The sequence below is a fragment of the Anas acuta genome, chromosome 6 (assembly GCF_963932015.1).
Source record: "Anas acuta chromosome 6, bAnaAcu1.1, whole genome shotgun sequence".
In the NCBI taxonomy this organism is placed as follows: domain Eukaryota; kingdom Metazoa; phylum Chordata; class Aves; order Anseriformes; family Anatidae; genus Anas; species Anas acuta.
This window is the reverse complement of record NC_088984.1, coordinates 4,079,820-4,097,609: the sequence shown is the minus strand read 5'-3', so window position 1 is coordinate 4,097,609 and position 17,790 is coordinate 4,079,820. Positions and strand designations below refer to the sequence as shown.

The window sequence follows — 17,790 nt, the reverse complement described above, 5'->3', positions numbered from 1 at the left end:
AATTTTGCATAGCTATTTTTACATAAGAAATAATATCCTGAATTACTGCTGTCACGTGCGCTTAGGAATCCCACCTAACGGTGCTCAAGTCATCTGGCAACCTGATAGTGTTTCCTGCTCCTTCCCTCACATCAGCGCTGCAGAGAGAGCATTGCTAAAAGTTTCACATCTGAAAAAGCAGATGATTTGGCAACACCTTCCCATATATATGTATATATATTTAATTTTTTTTTTTTTATAAGAAATACGCCTGTCTTTGAGTAAACTTTTCTTTCCAACTGTTCTGTTTTGTCAGCTTGCCAGCTCTACTTCTAGCATTGTTCTGCGGAGATTGCTGTAAGGAAAATGAAAGAGAAGAGAAAGGTACAGAACTGGGGGAAAGGGAAAAGGGTTCAGAGGGCATTTAAAGCCTGGGGAGCCTAGCATGGGAAGGGAGATAGGCTTAGGAAACATGGGATAAAATGGTGGAATGAGAGATAAAACAAGAACATAAAGGATAAGGGATTAGAGAGATAAGGAGTTCAAGAGATGAAATGTGAATAAAGAAAAACAAGAAAAATAAGGATGAAAGGAAAGAAGTGACAGGAGTAAGACATGTAAACAATTAACTAAGAAAATATTCTGTTTATTTTAGTAAAAGAAAATTATAGTATCTTTATTATTCTCTGGTTTACTAGTTCAGAGGAATTTTTCAAACTAAGAACTGACATTTGGGTAGTATTACTGAACAATGATAAATATAAGCCTTCCAGTTGTTGGATTAACCAATTCGGAATTTGGTTAATTAATGTGTCATTCATGCCACTAAAAATTGGATAAGAAAACAAAGTCATAAAAAATATTCAAAACAGCTGCAGTACAAAGTGTAGATCTGGAAGGACTCTTCCCCATATTTGCAGCTACAGCTACCAGCTTAGTGATAATCACTGAAACACTGAGGGACCAGCTCACTGACACTCTGCTGCAGATTAATACCAGAGCTGTGAAGTGCAAAACTACTTTAAATCAAGCCTAGGTTCGAGTTTCAGCATTGTCCACTGACCAGCAGAAAATTTGCTCAAGATCATGGTTTGTCTTTGAAAGTATTTCACAGTAATTTTTTTTTCTTCTGTCTGGGTATTTATAAAGCTTTATCAGTCTCAGTTTCTCCCTGGCTTGCTTGAGCTGTTCACGCAGGTCACATAAAGTGGTGGAACTCAGATAATGCTGCTTGTTTTCCCTGATTATCTCAACATATATCATCAGGAAGCTGAAACTTAGTTGAACCTACATTCACTTATTTATTTATTTTTTTTTTCTTTTCCAGAAAGGCCACATATCCAAGTCTGATAGGCAGTATCAAAAAGAAGCATTTTTTTTTTCATTGGTCTGTGCTTGACTGTGATACAAAATGACCAAATATATGATTAACTAGCTTAGCCATACCTTTCCAAAACCCTTAAGCTTACATAAAATAGTTCAGGTCTGTAGGGACAGCATTTCTTAAGGTCAGAGTTATTTGGCATATAAAACCTAGAGTCTGCATGTTTAAGGAAGAAAATGATGAAGTCCTATAAGTTGCTAGTTAAAAGAAATCTATTATTATTATTATTATTATTATATATATTTTTTAAATATATTTTTGGCAATCCATCATTATGCCACTGCTTTTCAGAAGGTTTTTCTTTCCTTAGTGTCCAAGGCCTCTCCTGATTTGCCTGACTGTGTCTCCGAAACCTCCCCAACACACAAAGAAACGTGAGGTTGCAGTAACGCTGGAAGTGCCATATCGCATTCTAGAGATGAGATCCTACTTTTACACGAATAGTGTGAGCAAACAAGCATTTACATATCAGGAAGCTGGGAGGTTTAACTTTCCACACGGGGAGCCTGCTTTGTGCTCACGTTACAGCCGCCCTTTCCTTTCTGCTGAGCAGAAAGACATTTCAGGAGCCCCTGCACCTTCTGAAGGTGCACTGAGGAACGGAGCCAGAACAAACAGGGGCTTGTTCTGCTCCACAAAGGGCAGGGCATCGGCTGTCAGAGGTGAAATATTTTTTTCTGTCCACCCTCTTTCTTGATTTCCTTCTGGCAGGCTGAGGAGGGGGTCGGACGGCAGCGAGTTTCCGTCAGCACAGGGTGTCCTTTGCCTGCTGTAGAAGCACAGAGCTCCTCAGAGCTGGTCTAAGGGGCTATTGTGAAGGGGTTTGAAGACGTGGTCAGGATATTACATGGACCTTTTCCTCATATATGATGGGACAATCTGGTAACAGGATTTCTTCCTCCAGAAAATCCACAGAGAATAAGAGAAAATGAAGTCGTTAATGAGCACTGGTCCCAATTCTGGTGTCACCCAATCCTGTTAATTCCATAAGTAGGAGAGATTTAAGTGTTTTGTTTCACTACAAAGCATGAGTTAGTCAATGGAAAACTGGATTTGCTTAAAGTAGGGGAAAAAAAAAAAATTAAAACCAACCCTGCCCCCAAAAACATCACTTACATCCAAACCTGTGAACCCAAACTGAGAAACCTAAAACACCTGAGGACTGGGGCAGGTCGTTGTGTATTTATACATGGCAGAGAACCCAAGCACAGGTCCTGTGCCTTATTATCTGAGGTGTTATAACGAGAAGCCACTAGTAACAAACACCAATTCAAATATCCTAAATTACATTCTGTAGAGTCTCAGCTTGCCAAATGCCTGAATGAAAAAGGATGTGAAAGATGGGCTCTCCTTCATTCTAATTCAACCCGGATTCTGGGATTATCTGTTAAAAATAGGACATTTTCTATTCTCTAATAATAATAATTTTCCATAGACAGCTGTTGATGTGCCCATAGGTTCACAATAGCTCTTTTAGCAGTGGATTGTAATAACAATTTCTTCAAATATGTCTTTGAATTCAGAGCTGTATGAGCTATTCATAGGGAACACTTTAATCAGTGAATTTCAGCTTTTATTCTGCTTGCAAATTGTTACAAATGTTACTCGCAGACATTTGATATAAATAAACTTTGGCCTATCCTTTGCTCACAACATGTTTTTGCTGCAGTATTTCAATATTCCTTATTACCATTGCACAACCGGTCACCTTTGTTGGGCAGTATTGTTTGCCCTGCCAGAGCAGCAGTAACCAAGAGGAAATCCATGCCGTGGGGCCGCGATTGCCCAATGGATAAGGTGTGCGTAGTTACGAAGCTAGGAGGAGCGAGATCACAAGACTAAGGAGTTTTCAGGACTATTTTAATATTTCCTTTCCAGTTCCCTTGACTCAGACCTTGCTTGTAACATCACGATGAGAACAAAGGGGCCACTTGAACATTATAGGCTGAGGTCAAATTGAAAATTAATGATCTCTTATCACATTCAGACAAAGCTCCAGCTGCAACGGGTGGGGTTGGGTGCTTTTCTGGTTTATTTAATTGTCACTGAAGCAGGGCTCTGAACAGTGGGCTTGCCTAGTCATAGCTGCAAAAGATGAGGTCACAGGCTGTTTTCTGAGTCACTTAGCCCCGTGCCTGCTGCAGAACCTGGCTTGGGAATAGGTAAGACCAACCGGAGTGCAAGCTTAATATCTTAATGAAACAAATGCCAGGCATTTGCTTTATATGAATAAAACATCTTTGGCATAAACCTCTGCGAAAAACAAATTCCAAAAGGTTGTAAATCGGAATTCAGTTTTCAGTGCGCTAAAATGTGTGTGAAAAATGATGCTGTAGAGACAGCTCTATTTAAGTTAAAATGTTTGGCAGTGTCCTGTCAGTGCAGGAGAAAATGGATGTAATGTGCACATATGCACAACTAGTGACTCAAAATGATGTACAAGTGTTACTGTGTCTGGTCCAAAAGAAATACCTGGAACTCAGGAAATAAGGCTCCACGGTTCAGCAAATTTGTCTGAGGATAGATGTTCTGGTTTTGAAACTCCAGTTTTCCCCAGAGTGCTATAAACATGTCTCAGGCAAACAAATACAGTCTGGGTCAACTGATATCTCTGGAACTATTGCACAAACTATAGTTTCATTTGGTATTTATGGGAGAAGAGTTTCAGGGGAGAAAAAAAACAAACAAACATGGGACTGCTAGCAGCTGAAGGACGAAAAAGTGTATTGATATCTGGAGCTCTTGGAGCAAGACCTATAGCCTAAATACCCACCCATTAATGTATATGTAAGTCTGGGCATCTCTTTAGATAGTTACAGCAGTTTAATCACCTCTGAATATTCATGTAAATGAGTTTTGTTTGTAAGAATGGCAGGGATCTCAAATACTTGCACCGATCCGTAATCAAGCAGAGAAATCATCTGAAGTCTCCCGTTTCCTGTTTATAAAAGTTTTGGCTGCCCAGACAAAACACAGCAACAGGAACAATCCTGTATGACTTGGAGGGTTGTTACAACACCTCTGAGACCAGTTTGTCTTAGCTAATGGTGACATTGCTTCAATCCACTCTCAGTTTTGGAGCTGGCCACTTCAAAATGAGCCGGGATGTATTTATAAGGTCGGCGTTGTGAAATGGCACCGCACCTTTACCCACCACATCAGCACGCTTTGTCTTCCTGTTAATATATGCAAATTTAAAGCACAGCCTTGTGTCAGCTCCTGCTAGGCTATCTGTCCTGAGGTGTTTTTCCGGGATAGCCTGCCCTTTGGAAACCTTCCAGAATGGAAGAACATATTTTCCCAAAGACGGTGTCAGGTCCTCACGTTCGTTTGCTGGAAAGAAGTCCAACTCTGTCAGGTAGAGTGATTGAGGTTTCTTGGAAAACCCCGATGAGGAAGTTTGCAGCGAGAAGACAGAAAAATTATGGAGGCCCGTGCCAAAATAGCAGATCAGATATAGCTCTCTTGGTCACCATGGAGAAGTGGGAACCCAGCTCAAACAGAGAGCAGCAGACTGTCTCCCACCAACTAGACCGTGATGCTCGGGTTCATCCTACTGAAGGGCCTCTGTGAGACAACACCGAGCGCCACTCGTGCACTATTACGTAGCAGGGTGCAGTGTTGAGAAATGTTTCCAATTTTCTTCAAAGTGCCACTCAAGTCTGCCTTTCCCATCTTCCTCCCTGCTGCTACCCCAATATAAACAGTGCAGAGTCGCACATGAACCTCTCTCCAAAACGGCATTGCTGGGGAGCTGGGGATGACTAATCTCTCCTGTTTACAGTCTGCTAGCTGCTTGAATCCTAACATAATTTACGTGACATGGATTGGGAGACTAGAGAATTACATGTTGCCAAGCTACTGAGAAAAAAGAAAAAAAAAAAAACATAAACTTTTCATGAGGTGTTTGGCAAATTCCCTTGCTGCCTCTTCATGTCACAGCCCCTAGTTTTGGTACCCTGCTCTTCCCTCTGTGTTTACAAGAACCTAATGCATTCACCTCACCCATTTGGTGAATGGGTACCTGGGAGCAAATTCCAACAAGTCCTCAAGAAGAGGATGAAGAGGAATGAAGCAGAGTTCATAATTTAATGGACTCTGGACTGGCTAGCATTAAACAGCTGTCTTGGTATGGGAGATTTCCTACGCAGATTCCCCTTAGGACATCTAGTCCTTCCTCCATACCTACAGCAAGTAACCCCCAGCTATGTACTCTCTAACTGCCTTCATATCTGTCTGGTATCCATTCAAATCATCTTCTGAAAATACCATCTGCAATTATATGCCACTTATTTCAGCCTACGTTTGAGCCCGTTAAATAAATCGGAGAAGATGCCCAATCCTCGAAGTCCTGTTAATCACAAGATAGATGCAGGCATAATATGGCCGTCTGTCTACAAACTGAAGCTGGAGAAGTTATATCAGAAGCGAGGTGTAAATTTTTAACATTGCACATAATTTAACTGTTGGAACAATTTAGCATTTGGATACTACACATGGAATGTGGGATAATTTTTGTCACTCGAAGCCTTTGAAATTGGAAGACTTCCTAGAAGATATGTTCTAGCTCAGCCACGAGTTGCTGAGCTGCAGACTCAATAACTCAAAATTGAGGTAGACTGTGTGAATGTCTGTGATCTGCCTCATGCAGGATGACGGGCTAGAGAGGCGTAATGGCCTTGAAATGTATGAAAACACTTTGTCTTTCCTGCCCGGGATTTAAAAAGGAGCTGTCACAGCACAATCAATTAAGATAAGATGAAAAAAGGTGCAGCAAATAAAATTGCAGTCAATTAAAGATAGAAGGTGGAAGGTGCACGTACCTTACGTAGGAGGAGGTGAATTGTAGCAATTAGACAGTGGTCCAGATATATCAAAGAACAAAAAAATGTTCTGAATTTGATAAAAAAATCGCATTTCAGGTACAACTCTCGAAGCAAAAGAAGAATTAAAATAGCTGTGGAAGAACATAAATATCCATTTTGAAAATATATTCAGCCAAACAGCTGTCACAGTAACCTTTGCAAATAAAAGTGTTTAAAGACGATCTTTATTGCAGTAATACGGCATTAAGTGTTGCTTTTCTTCTGAATTCTGGCACTATTACTCATCTCAAACTGGAAACATTTGACAAGAATGGGAAAGTTTGCATGTGCCAGCATAGCAGGTGTAAGGGAAAGAAAGGTTTCAGAGCGAAGCCCACAGTTGTTTTCAACGCCGTGCTCTCTTGGAGCTCCTTGCCACGAGTTTTGTGTAATGGCAGCTATTTTGTACAAGTCACTGTATTAGCAGGTGATCTTTTGAGTCATTTCTGGAAAAAATTACACGTGCCTGTTTGGGGAGTTGCTAATGGAACAAGATCTTTCCTAGATTATGCTTGCCTTTTGATATTTTGTGCATGATAAACTAGAGAGTGTTTGCTAAATAATTACATTATTAGCACAGAATATATTACCGAGTAATGCGGAAGCATGGCCACAGCAATTTGCAGGATGTGTAGAGGGGATACACTTAATTCAAGCTGAAAAGCAACTTTAGCTACAGTGTCATGTTTAAAAGCTAAACGGGACCTCTTTTTGCCTCCATCTGTGGATGTGAATGAAGAGGCAGAAAAACCTGCCTCCGCTAGCTAACTGCTGTCCCTGGGTATTGCTGTTAGTGGATGGAAAACGTGCTGCAGGTGATGTGCTGGGCTGATGGCACGTAACCCTCTGCTGGGTGCTGTTAGAAGCAAAAGTGGGCGGATTCTGACAACAAGAGATGCTTTGGAAATTATCAAACATCACCCAATCTCTGCACCCAAAGCTGGGAAAAGCCAGCTGCTTTCCCTTAGCACCCATCGGTGCTAACCAGGAAATTTTGCAAAACAAGAGTTTATTACGGGGGAAGTAAAATAATGTTTACTTAGGAAAATACGCCAGCGAGACATTTAAACAGATAGGAAAGAAACCCCTACACAATATTTATTTTTCTAAATCACAGTACTGTGTTTCAGTTGGCTGTAACTGAGGAGGAGCCTCCCCCCATCCCTTCCTGCACTGTGCACTGTTGGTGGCTTGGGTGGTCAGAATTACTGGGGCTTCAGGAATGTGTTCATGCAGGCTAAGAGAAAATCCTGATAAACTTGGTAAGATGCCTGACAATTACTTCTTTACTATTTCTGGTCTTAATGTGGGTGCTGAAACATTACTTTTCGCTGTAACTCCATATCTAGTCCCTTGGATGATTACAAATCTGGAGCTTCTCTATTGCAGTGCTTGGCCTCCCATCCTGTACTACCTGCTCTTCCCTCAGCAAATTTTTACTGCCACTCTATTACACTTTGGGCAGTTGATAAAAACAACAGCGTTTCAGCGCTTCTGCTACCTGAACTGCAGAAAACCTTAATGTTAACAATCATCACACTGGAATAATGGGCAATCAGCTTTCAAGTATGGTCTGATTCGTTCTCTTTCTTATGATCTCCATTGAAGTATGGCCGAGAAATCCTTCCCAGATCTTTGGTGCCGTGACTGGCTTATTGAATTATTCTCTTCTTGCACACATAAACCTGTATATTCTAGTAAATGCGAGTTAAGATTTGTCATTTTAAAGGGATTTCTTGCTTTGAACTTACTCTTCCTTGAAATCTGGCCTCATATTTAGTTCATCGTTGGCTCTAAAAAAAGCAGCCAGGTTGGAAGGAAATTAATATAGAAGTTTGAAGTAATTAAAACTCAGCGTTGGCTGGATACTTTTGAGAAGTGCAGATGACTACCTGTGTCCACATATGCAGTGCATTTGTCTAAGTTACTAGTGTGTGAAAAGCAAGGAACGGAATGAAAGCTATTCTTGCTGCCATAACTACAGCAGATGCTGCTTCATGCCTGCTATGGTATAGAAATAAGCTCTCAGACTTTTACAGCAGCCTTATCAGCCTTTTTTTTTTTTTATTATTATCCTACTTTTTGTGCCCTTGATTTCAGACATTCAAGCCTTTGACCATGCATTTCCTCCTTGCTTGTAAAAGAAATATATATAGCCAATTGTGTGAGACTCCAGGTGGTTTACTGGAGAACATGAAGATACAGGAGAAGATGCTGCTCAGAGATGCTTCATAGGTGGCAGTTTAAAGCTCTCTATTTCCCTCTGATTTTAATTAATAGGTTTGTATTTAAGATGAAATGTATTCAATTTGTGCACAGTGTAGAGCATGTCCCACTACAACATCAGTTATATACATAGCAATACAATTATCATTCTCTGCTGACAAATGTACCGTGATATTGATAAAAAAGCAATAACTTCAATGTACATGTCAAAATCAGCCCCGATAGCTTATTACAGATTGTTAAATGAACATAAATATCTAATGTTCAGTCTGTAATGTTCATTCATACTATGGCAGATGAAGCTATAGGTCAGAGAATTAATTTAAAACACAATAGCAAGGCTCTGATATTCACCGAGTCTGTTATATCTCTTCGCAAGCATCCCTGAGCATAGGGGGGACAGGCCACCTCCCCACCTAGGGCCAGGATGCAGAGAACTGATGACGTTCAGGGACTTAAACCTCCTTATGCGTCCCCAGGATCTTCTGGTTCCGGCCACAATCTGTCAGATTATCCATAATCACCTTTCCATGTTTCCAAGAACAGCCTTGGCTCGGTTTGCACGGCCCATCGAGTTTCCCCTTGCAGCCTCCTGCACCGAGGCAAGAGCAGAGCACTTGTCCTTCACCATGGGCCAAGCAGGTGGTAGGCTGCCCAGCCTGCATCTTGCATGGAAAAGTCTGAAATGAAAGGCATGTTCGGGGATGGCAATGGTCCCATTTTATTTTTTTAAGGTCTTCAGGCTGCATGATCTGTCCACTTAGTGCTGTGAATTGGTTACTTCTTTGTTGTGTTATCATCTTCAAGAGCCCTTTACAGACTTCAGCTGATTTGATAGTCAGGCCTCCATAGAAAAGAAACGTGATTCACTAATAAATAATTGTTATGTATCAGTACAAATCTAAGCCCTCAGAAAAATGGATGTCATTGTGGAAAGGAAATAAAGGTGGCTTGCACTGATGTAACCATCCTTGCTTATGATCCCATGAAGCAAGAAGTTTAGATTACATCTACTCAACAATGAAAATCCATCCAAAATGTCACAACTGTGATCCTATATATAGATGGCGAAAAACTATGGCCTTTTTTTTTCCTCCTTTCTCTCTCTTTTTTTTTTTTTTAAGAGCAGATATGTCCAACATTGTCAACTACTTCACATTTTATAAACAACAACTACATGCCAGTCACTTCCATTTTTTCCTCCTCATTCAGTTGCACCTTGCATCCTATCTTTTATTACATAATAATTTTTTATAGGATGAGAACCTGATTATTCGTCCTACTGCAGTTTCAAGTGAAGGTACATTGAGTGCTACAGAGCCCTTTAACAGTTTCCACGTTACAGGCATCAGCTTTTAAGTGAAATGGCTCCTTTAAAGAGTACCAACTGGACACACGTGTAAAGCACTTTGGGCTGGAATCACATATATATCCTGTTATGACTCAGCTGCCCTATATTTGCAACCTTTATTTTATCAGATAAAAGAAAAAAAATCATCCAAGCGCAGCCCAACTTACCGTTTACTGTAGTCTCTGAAGAAAATTAAGATGCTCTAATACACCATTATAGCATCTACAATTTGTATGAGGCACCCGGATGCGTTTCCCTAATTAATAGCTCCCATAGTGTCCAGATTAAAAATAGATATTAAGAGCTTTGGGTAGATGATACAGCAGTATGAAATAGCATCACACCTGTCTTCATGTTGCAGCTTCCCAAGTGTAAGTAGGAGTCAAAATTTCCCTCCTCATTAAATAAAAACACTGATAGATAGTACATCACTTGGCATCTCCAAAGTGATATACCTAAGACATACCATCTGCTACGAAGTTGCAAAAACATAGCCTGAGAAAAGTGGGACATCAAGGTGGAGCTTAATTTTCTTTAGTCAGTTTTCTGTCTATCCTGGACTTGAGCACGCATGGTGCAGAGATGCCTTACGCTGCCTGTAACTGGCATGGCACAGAGAAATGGTGAGGGAGCAAAGCTGTGCTGCCCCGCCACGAAGGCATTCACGGAGGAACAGGGGGATTTCAGTCTTTCTTGTGCTGTTCCCAAAACAAATGCAGTTTTATTAACTGGGAAAAAAACAGGGGAGAGAAGGAAAAAAAAAAAAAAAAAAAGACTTTCTATCTACATTTTTTGTGCACCCTCCTTCAGCATATGGAGCACTGGGCATCCCAGTCATGCCCCTGAGAGCCAGAGGCAGACCTCGGAGCTCTCCCACCTTCTCACAGACAGCCTCAGCCCTTCAGACATCCAGCAGTCCAGCTAGAGATGCTGCTCTGGTCAGGCTGCCAAACAAATGGAGAATTGGATAAAGTCTGGGTGCAGCAGAAGTGGCTACATTTAGAGGAACAAGGTCAGCATCACGATTTCCAGCTCACGAGCCAGGGATGCAGCAGTGGGGCTGGCTACAGCAGCCACAGCCCAGCTCGAGGCAGCGACCTTCATCCCTCCTGAGCACCTCACACGGTCACCTGGGCTCCTCCAAAATCAGAGATTTTTGCAAAAATCCTGCAAGCCCAAAAGCCTCCATACCTTACAGCATCCTAGTCCGTGAAGCCACCACTGCTAAGTGGGGTGTCCTGGTAACTTTGTTTTGAGGCATCCTGGTAACTTCTTAACCAAGTTTTTCCCTCTGAACTCTTCACATGCACAGACACAACGAACCCACTCCCTTTCTCCTCCCTGCTTTTCTCCCTTGCTGCAGGCCCGAGGCAAAGACTGCTGTGGAGGCCACCTGGGTTAAATTAGCACAATTAAACAGCGTTAAGCAGTTCTAGGAAATGCAGAGCAGGGTTCTGCCTTCCCAAAGACATGGTGTGTGGCTGTCAAGTCACTGTCCAGGAGCAGGAGGACGGCCCATGGGAGGAACACAGCTGAAAGCCCCACAGGGCCCTGTGTCTACCTCAGTCTCCTCAGCGGCAGCCAGTGCCCATTACCGTGGCCCTGTATCCATCTCGGTCTCCTCACTGCCCATTACTGTGCTGCCTCTTTCACCTCACACAGGTTTTAATTAGGGAACAGGGGTACAGGGGAGATTCACACAGCTCCAGGATATGGTGTCAGTCTCTGGCAGCAGCAGGTTACAGCTGCTTGTGGTGTAAGGACATGGAGGTTCGGTGTCATCAAAGCTTCACCACTGCCGGTCACCCTCTCCTAACTTTAATCAGCGGTGGGAAGCAGCTTTTTAGTACCCTGTTCTGTAAATATAAGCGTTCAGTGGGGTCAGGTGTGAGGATAGGTAACAGCATTAGCCTGTGGCCTTGCCCTTAGTCAGCAGCTACACAGCAACACTCGCCCCTTCCCCATCCTCAGGCCTCAGCCTGAATTGAAGCACCTTAATTGGGCTTCTTGGGCCTTCCTCTCTGATCTGTAAGGGTGGATAAATGAATCAAAGAACACGGTGATTTAGCTCAGTGGTAGCCAATTCTGCAGGCCTCCACGCGGGGAGAAGGTGGGAGCTCCTGGTGGGGCTCCCTTTGTAGCATCTGCAAAGTCAGAGGAGGAACGGTGAGCAGAAGACATGCAACCACCCTTCCTAGAGACAAACAAGTCTGCTTTTTCCATTTTATTAACTTGGAATATTGCTTGAATCATGGGTCACTGTTTTTTTTGTTTTGTTTGAAGTCTATCTATCCCTTTAAGAAGCGCTGGAAACACCCTTCAGAGAATTGTAATGAAATAACATTATTTATCAGTATTAAATATAGATAAACAAAAATGAGAAACAGACTTAATTGAAGCCCTCTGTGAAATCTGGGTAATCAGTTTTCATTTCCAGGAGGCTTTAACTTATGTTATTTAATTTATTATTTATCTGTTCTATTTTGATTTTGCTTTTGAGCCCCAGTGCTGGGCTCTGGGCATTTTAGAAACACTCGGAGAGAGATTGGGAGAATCACCCCTAGTGCAGCTGGGCCAAAACTTCACCGTGTTTGCATCTTTCCATGGCTTTGATAAGCTCGGTGATTGTGCAAGGGTTCTCCTAGCTTCACTGGCAACCCTAATCTCAAATACAGGCACGTTACAGTCTATTTCCTGATCCCCAAAGTGTTTTTCCTGTTGGACCCAGCTTTACCTCCACTCCATGCAAACATGTTGCCATTTCACTTTATTTCTTTAATTTATAGGCATCAAAGTTGCTGAATCAGGAAACTGAGGTTATAGCTGTTGAAGAAACGAATCCCACATCGTGACAAACTGCTTTTTCTGCAGATTTTCTCGTGTTCCTCATTCTGAGTCACTGTCACACATTTTAAAGGCCAGAGTTACATATGAGGCTCTTGATGGTGAGGGCTGTGCCCTTTCTTGTGGTTTCTGCAGGCAGACAATTGCCACGCTGTGTCTCTACTGGCTGCCTCTCGCTAATGATGCTCAATTCACATTGCAGTGCTTCCTGTGTCACTGGAGCGTGTGACATTGCGCACCAGACCTGGAAATGAAGTGGTTAAATTTGACTATGTTAATTGGATTCTAATTAGCCCAGCGATGCTATTTGTCTCTGCTGAAGCGGAGCTCTGAGGGACTCCACCTCTCTAGGCGGAAAAAGTGCAGAAGTTGGGAGGAGAAGTAAAAATCAAGAATCGGGCAACAAACAGACCAAAAGTAGTTAAAACAGATTAAACTTTTTGTGTTTAGCTAAGTACTAATTGGCCATGTACTTCCTCAAAAGTCAAAAGTAAGCTTAAAAATGTCTGTGACATTCAGGGTTGTGGCCAGAAAAAGTGAAGCATCAGTACCTCTGTAGGAGCAAAGAGCACTGCTGGATCCATCCCTTTCTATAAGGACTTTACTGCCCCCAAAATATGGCCTCCAGTTGCACACATGCACAAATCCATCCTCACAATGTACCTTTGAGACAAGGAAGTCAGCTTATGGCCATTTGCAGGCTGAGGGGTCCAGTATGAAGCAATTAAGTGACTTGCCCAAAGTCATGCTGGAAAATGCCAGCAGGAGCAGAGCGGAGCCGCGGGTCTGCAGTGCGCCTCTCCAGACTGACACGGGAACCTCACAGCACTTAAGGAATTATTAAAATGTTAAATGAGTTGAAATGAAAGGCTCTGTCCAGGGCTGAAGTCATCATTTGGATTATTCACTCGGCTCTTTGAAAAATACACAAATGCGGCAGTATTATGAATGCAATTACAGCCAATGGAGAATTCTCAAATGAAGGGCGAATCAAAAGGAAACCGTCTATGTTTTATATTTCTGTGGTCTCTTCCATCTCAACAGTGAAAGAAAGCATGGCTGCGCATACATATCTGAAACATATGTTGATTTTGTGCTTGTCAGCTACTTGGGCTCGGGGGGAATTCTCCCACAGCACTCACGCTGAGCTAGAGCAAGAAAGAAAATGCCCTGTGGGCTTTGAGGTCTTCTCCTGTCCCTGCTGGAGGTGCGAGTGGCTGTGCCACCCGTGTCCCTCGTCACCCACCCTCATCGCTCTTACACACCCGGGGTTTCTGTCCATTCCCCCCCTCCGAGAGCACTCAGGAGCAAATTGTTTGGGATGGAGCGAGATGGGCACAGATGTGACCACCTGCTGCACGAGCCTTTCTTCTCATGAGCTTCTCAAAAGGCACTTCATATTTTAAAAAGGAGGAGGAAGAGGCAGTGGCCTTTGGTGTTGCTCAGCACTGACACAGCTGGAGCTGGCCGGGGGTGGCGGGGTGTTATTTTTTACAGGTTGGCAACCAGACGCTTGCTGCAATGATATACTTTTTTTTCCAGAGATTGCCTGAGTGTAGATGTGCCAACACGGGTTCCGGTTTTACCAGCTAATTCTCTTATTTCAAAGAGAGGAAATATCCTCGGACAAATCTGCTTTGTCAAGGTTGAAAACGTTCCACACCACAGATGGTGACCATAAGGTGCAAGTGAGTTTTCAGCTGAACTGGTGACACCCTACCCATTTGCTTCGCTGCCGAAGATTTTAAAACTAGTTTTTGTTATGAGAAGCTGAGCGAGATACTTCTCTCCAAATGTCTCTTCCTCCTGTTAGCTCCCCGCTTCCATATTCATGGCACTCCTGCTGCTACTAGCACTGCCATGCGTAGCACCTCCTGCAAATTGTCCAGTTCCTGGTGTCAGGATGGCAGTTCCCTTTGGTTGCTGAAAAATTCATTAAGCTGGGGGGGTGGAAGGGGCAGCGGAGCCCTGCTATGGTCCAGCACCCTGTTGTAGGAGGTTTTTCCCAGGTATCCTGCATGACGGTGTGGTGCTCTCATAGCCAGATGAGCCGCGAGCATCCTCACACCTCTCCTTTTATGCAAAAGCCACCAGTTGCATTAAATGATCTGATCTGTTGAAGCACAAAAAAATAAATCTGCATGTGGGGATGTTGTTGTGAGGAGTTTCCCAGCAATCATCTGGGGGTTTTCAGTCCCCTCTAGCACGGTGTGAGACTTTTCTTGTGGACTGAGCAGAGCCTCAATGGGAGCAGTGATGGCAGCTTGCAGTAATTGGTACCATGCCCTTTGGGTTCCTCCTAACTGAGGGGTTTTATGGTAATGGTAGAGAACCCACCTGTGGTTGGCAGCCTCGGCAGCTGTACCTAATTTTTCCCTTTTGTGAATTCCCCCATATCGCTGTGCTGCCTCTGTTACTGTTCTGTGGCGCAGTCACAGGTCCTCACTTCCCTTTTCTCCCTGACTAATCCCTTCCACCAAGAAAAATAAAGTTTAAGGGGGCTATAAACCTTGGCTTGCTCCAGCGCAACAACCGAAATAGAAGCCTAAAAGGAAACATGATTCTGCCTCTGGGAAACTAAAACAAAAAGTAAAAGCGAGCGGTGGGGCTTGGGGCTTCCCTCCCCACCACGCTCCCCGGCCTGATTTCGGGAGGGTTCGGCAGCAGGAGGGCAGCAGGCCGGGGACATAAATTACTTCTCTTCGTGAAGAAGTGGTGTTAAGTATTAAACGTGCTTTGGGGCAGCTCCTGTAATCCCTCACCCTCTTCATTTGTGGTACATCTTTGGAGAGTGAAGAGCTGTATACACAGCACGTCAGCCTGATTCACGCTGCCCCCCTTCCTCCTCCTGGGCTAAGTTGGCTACAAGCAAGTGCAGATCCCACATCTAAGCTGCTCTGCGGTTCCCACGAGGACATATGGGTCCTCCTCCCCTTCCTCACCACTAGCCTGATGCCAAGGCCCGCTGTTTCTTCACCTTTGACATCTCTCCACACCACCACTTCCCCATTTCTGTGCCGTGCCTGCAGGCCAGGTACCCATTTCCCTCCTTTGCTTCATCTCCCTTCAGTTTCCCCCCACACCAGCAGTGTCCCCACCCCAGCACACCCCAAGCTCTCCATCCCCCTCCTCTCCAACCACTTTCTAACACGGCTTCAATCCCTAGCTGCTCGCTCGGAGATCTCCACTTTCCCTTGCCTCTGTGTTTGGTGGCAATGTAGGCGTACCTATCACTCTGACCTGTTTGTCTCGTTATCTTCTTGTGTTACTTCCTCTGGTTTTGTCTGGTGTTCATCCTTATCATGGTATCTGAACATGTCCCACCACCGCTTGTGTACCTGCGGGGTTTGGGAGCTGAGCTATGCTCTTATGGAAGGAGCATGACATGAAAATGAAGATCACCGCATGTCCTGAAGAAGTTCACGCTCCTGAAACCTTGGCCTGACCCTTTACCAACATTTTCTCTGCTGACTTCAGTCAGAGCAAGGCTGAACTTTTCTCCCCGGCGCTTCTGTAATTTCTGGGAGCCCCATCTGGGTCCCCTCCTCATCAAATGCTCCATTTCTGCCCAGTTGCTGGCAAATTTTTGGCTCTTCTAGGGCCCACCTTCCTCAACCCCTCAGACATGACCAGTTTAGTGACAAGCTGGTTTCGGTGCATACCAGAAATAAACCACTTGAACATTGACTGAGAGCACTGTAAATAGGCGCTTCCACTGCTTGAGGAGACGTGCAAGCTATTTGCCATTCCTTATACGGCGTGTAATTTAAATATTTTAAAACTTGAAATAAATCGCTCATAATAAAATTCAACAGTGTAATACTTCCCTGAATATTTTAAATCAGATATAAATTGTTCAATGAAGTTGATCTAGTCTTAGCATACTTTTCAGGAGATTTAATAGTGCGTGATTTAAATGTGTGATGCCCTTCTGGTATGTTGCATGGCATATTGCATAGATTTAAGTGGTCCTGGTGAGATGGAGGTTTCACACCTCGGCATCTCTGCACTTGGGCAATACATCTGCTGGTCCAGCAGTAGTTTCTGTGCAGTGTCTGATGCTTCTAACGTGGAGAAAGTTTAGTTTCTAAGCAGCGATTGTTAGCTCTGTTGCAGTGCTTGTTAAGCACGTTCTTCCAACATCTATTTGTAACCGTTTTGAAAATACTTTTATTTGGGGGAAGAATTAAATCTATATCCAATATATGTTACCAAAAACAATGTTAGTGCCATCTTTTGGGCAAGATTTTAAAGCACATAAGAAATTTCATGGTCTCATCCTACAGTAACCATTCTTGAGGCCACTTGTACATCTCGTGTTTTCAAAGTGAATAGGACAAATGAAAAAAACCTTACAACACTTCTGCAATGATGTTATTTCGGGTGACAGAGAGCTCAGGTAATACCGAAAAGCAGGACTTTTTACTTGTGTACAGCGGTGTCACTACTTCCAACTTGTGACTCATCAGTACGATTGCATATATCTCAAGTGGGGGATCTTTTTCCAGTAACTCGATGTTCTGAATGAGTTTATTGTGAAACGCTGAGCCAGTGTGACTTCTGAGTAAAACAACAGCTTTGATAGCACCTACGTTCATTCATTTTTTTTTCCTTCCTCCAGATATTCTTTAGCTTACCAATGCTTGGTCTTCTGGACTATTGGTTCTGTCAAATATCAAACAGATAACACACTCCAAATAAATGTATTTGAGCTGTAAGATGTAACTATCTCTCTGGTTGATGAGGTGAAAAATCAGGAATGAGTTGTTCTTAGACAATGAGTCATTTTAGGAAAAACAAAATAACAAATACAGGATTGGTCAACTAAAACCAGAACGTGACAGCCATTTATTACATTAGTGTCTTATTGTCTAAAACTTAGACCCTAAGCTTAATATTAATACACAGAACTTGTTTACTCTGGGTGTAAGAACAACAACTGAATTCTCAGTTAAGATTCAATTAAGATCTTATAGCTGGTTTGGATTTCATTTTATTGGCTTCAATTAATGTACATATATTTTTATGTCTGTGTAGCTCAGGATTCAAACAAACAGCTCAGTCTGTTTATTTAAGAGATTGCATCATCACACATCTGACAAATGCACTCGCTGCATTTACAGCATCATCGCACTGAGTGC

The 17,790-nt window shown here is 43.0% G+C and overlaps 1 long non-coding RNA gene across 1 annotated transcript; it reads right to left on the bottom strand.

The window, feature by feature from the left end:
- Positions 1–7,538: 7,538 nt before the first annotated feature.
- On the bottom strand, positions 7,539–11,746 carry LOC137858799 (uncharacterized). The gene is made up of 2 exons (XR_011098009.1): positions 10,997–11,746; positions 7,539–9,134 (listed from the first exon to the last, which is right to left on the bottom strand). It is a non-coding gene; the product is annotated as an uncharacterized lncRNA (long non-coding RNA).
- Between the last annotated feature and the right edge of the window lie 6,044 nt (positions 11,747–17,790).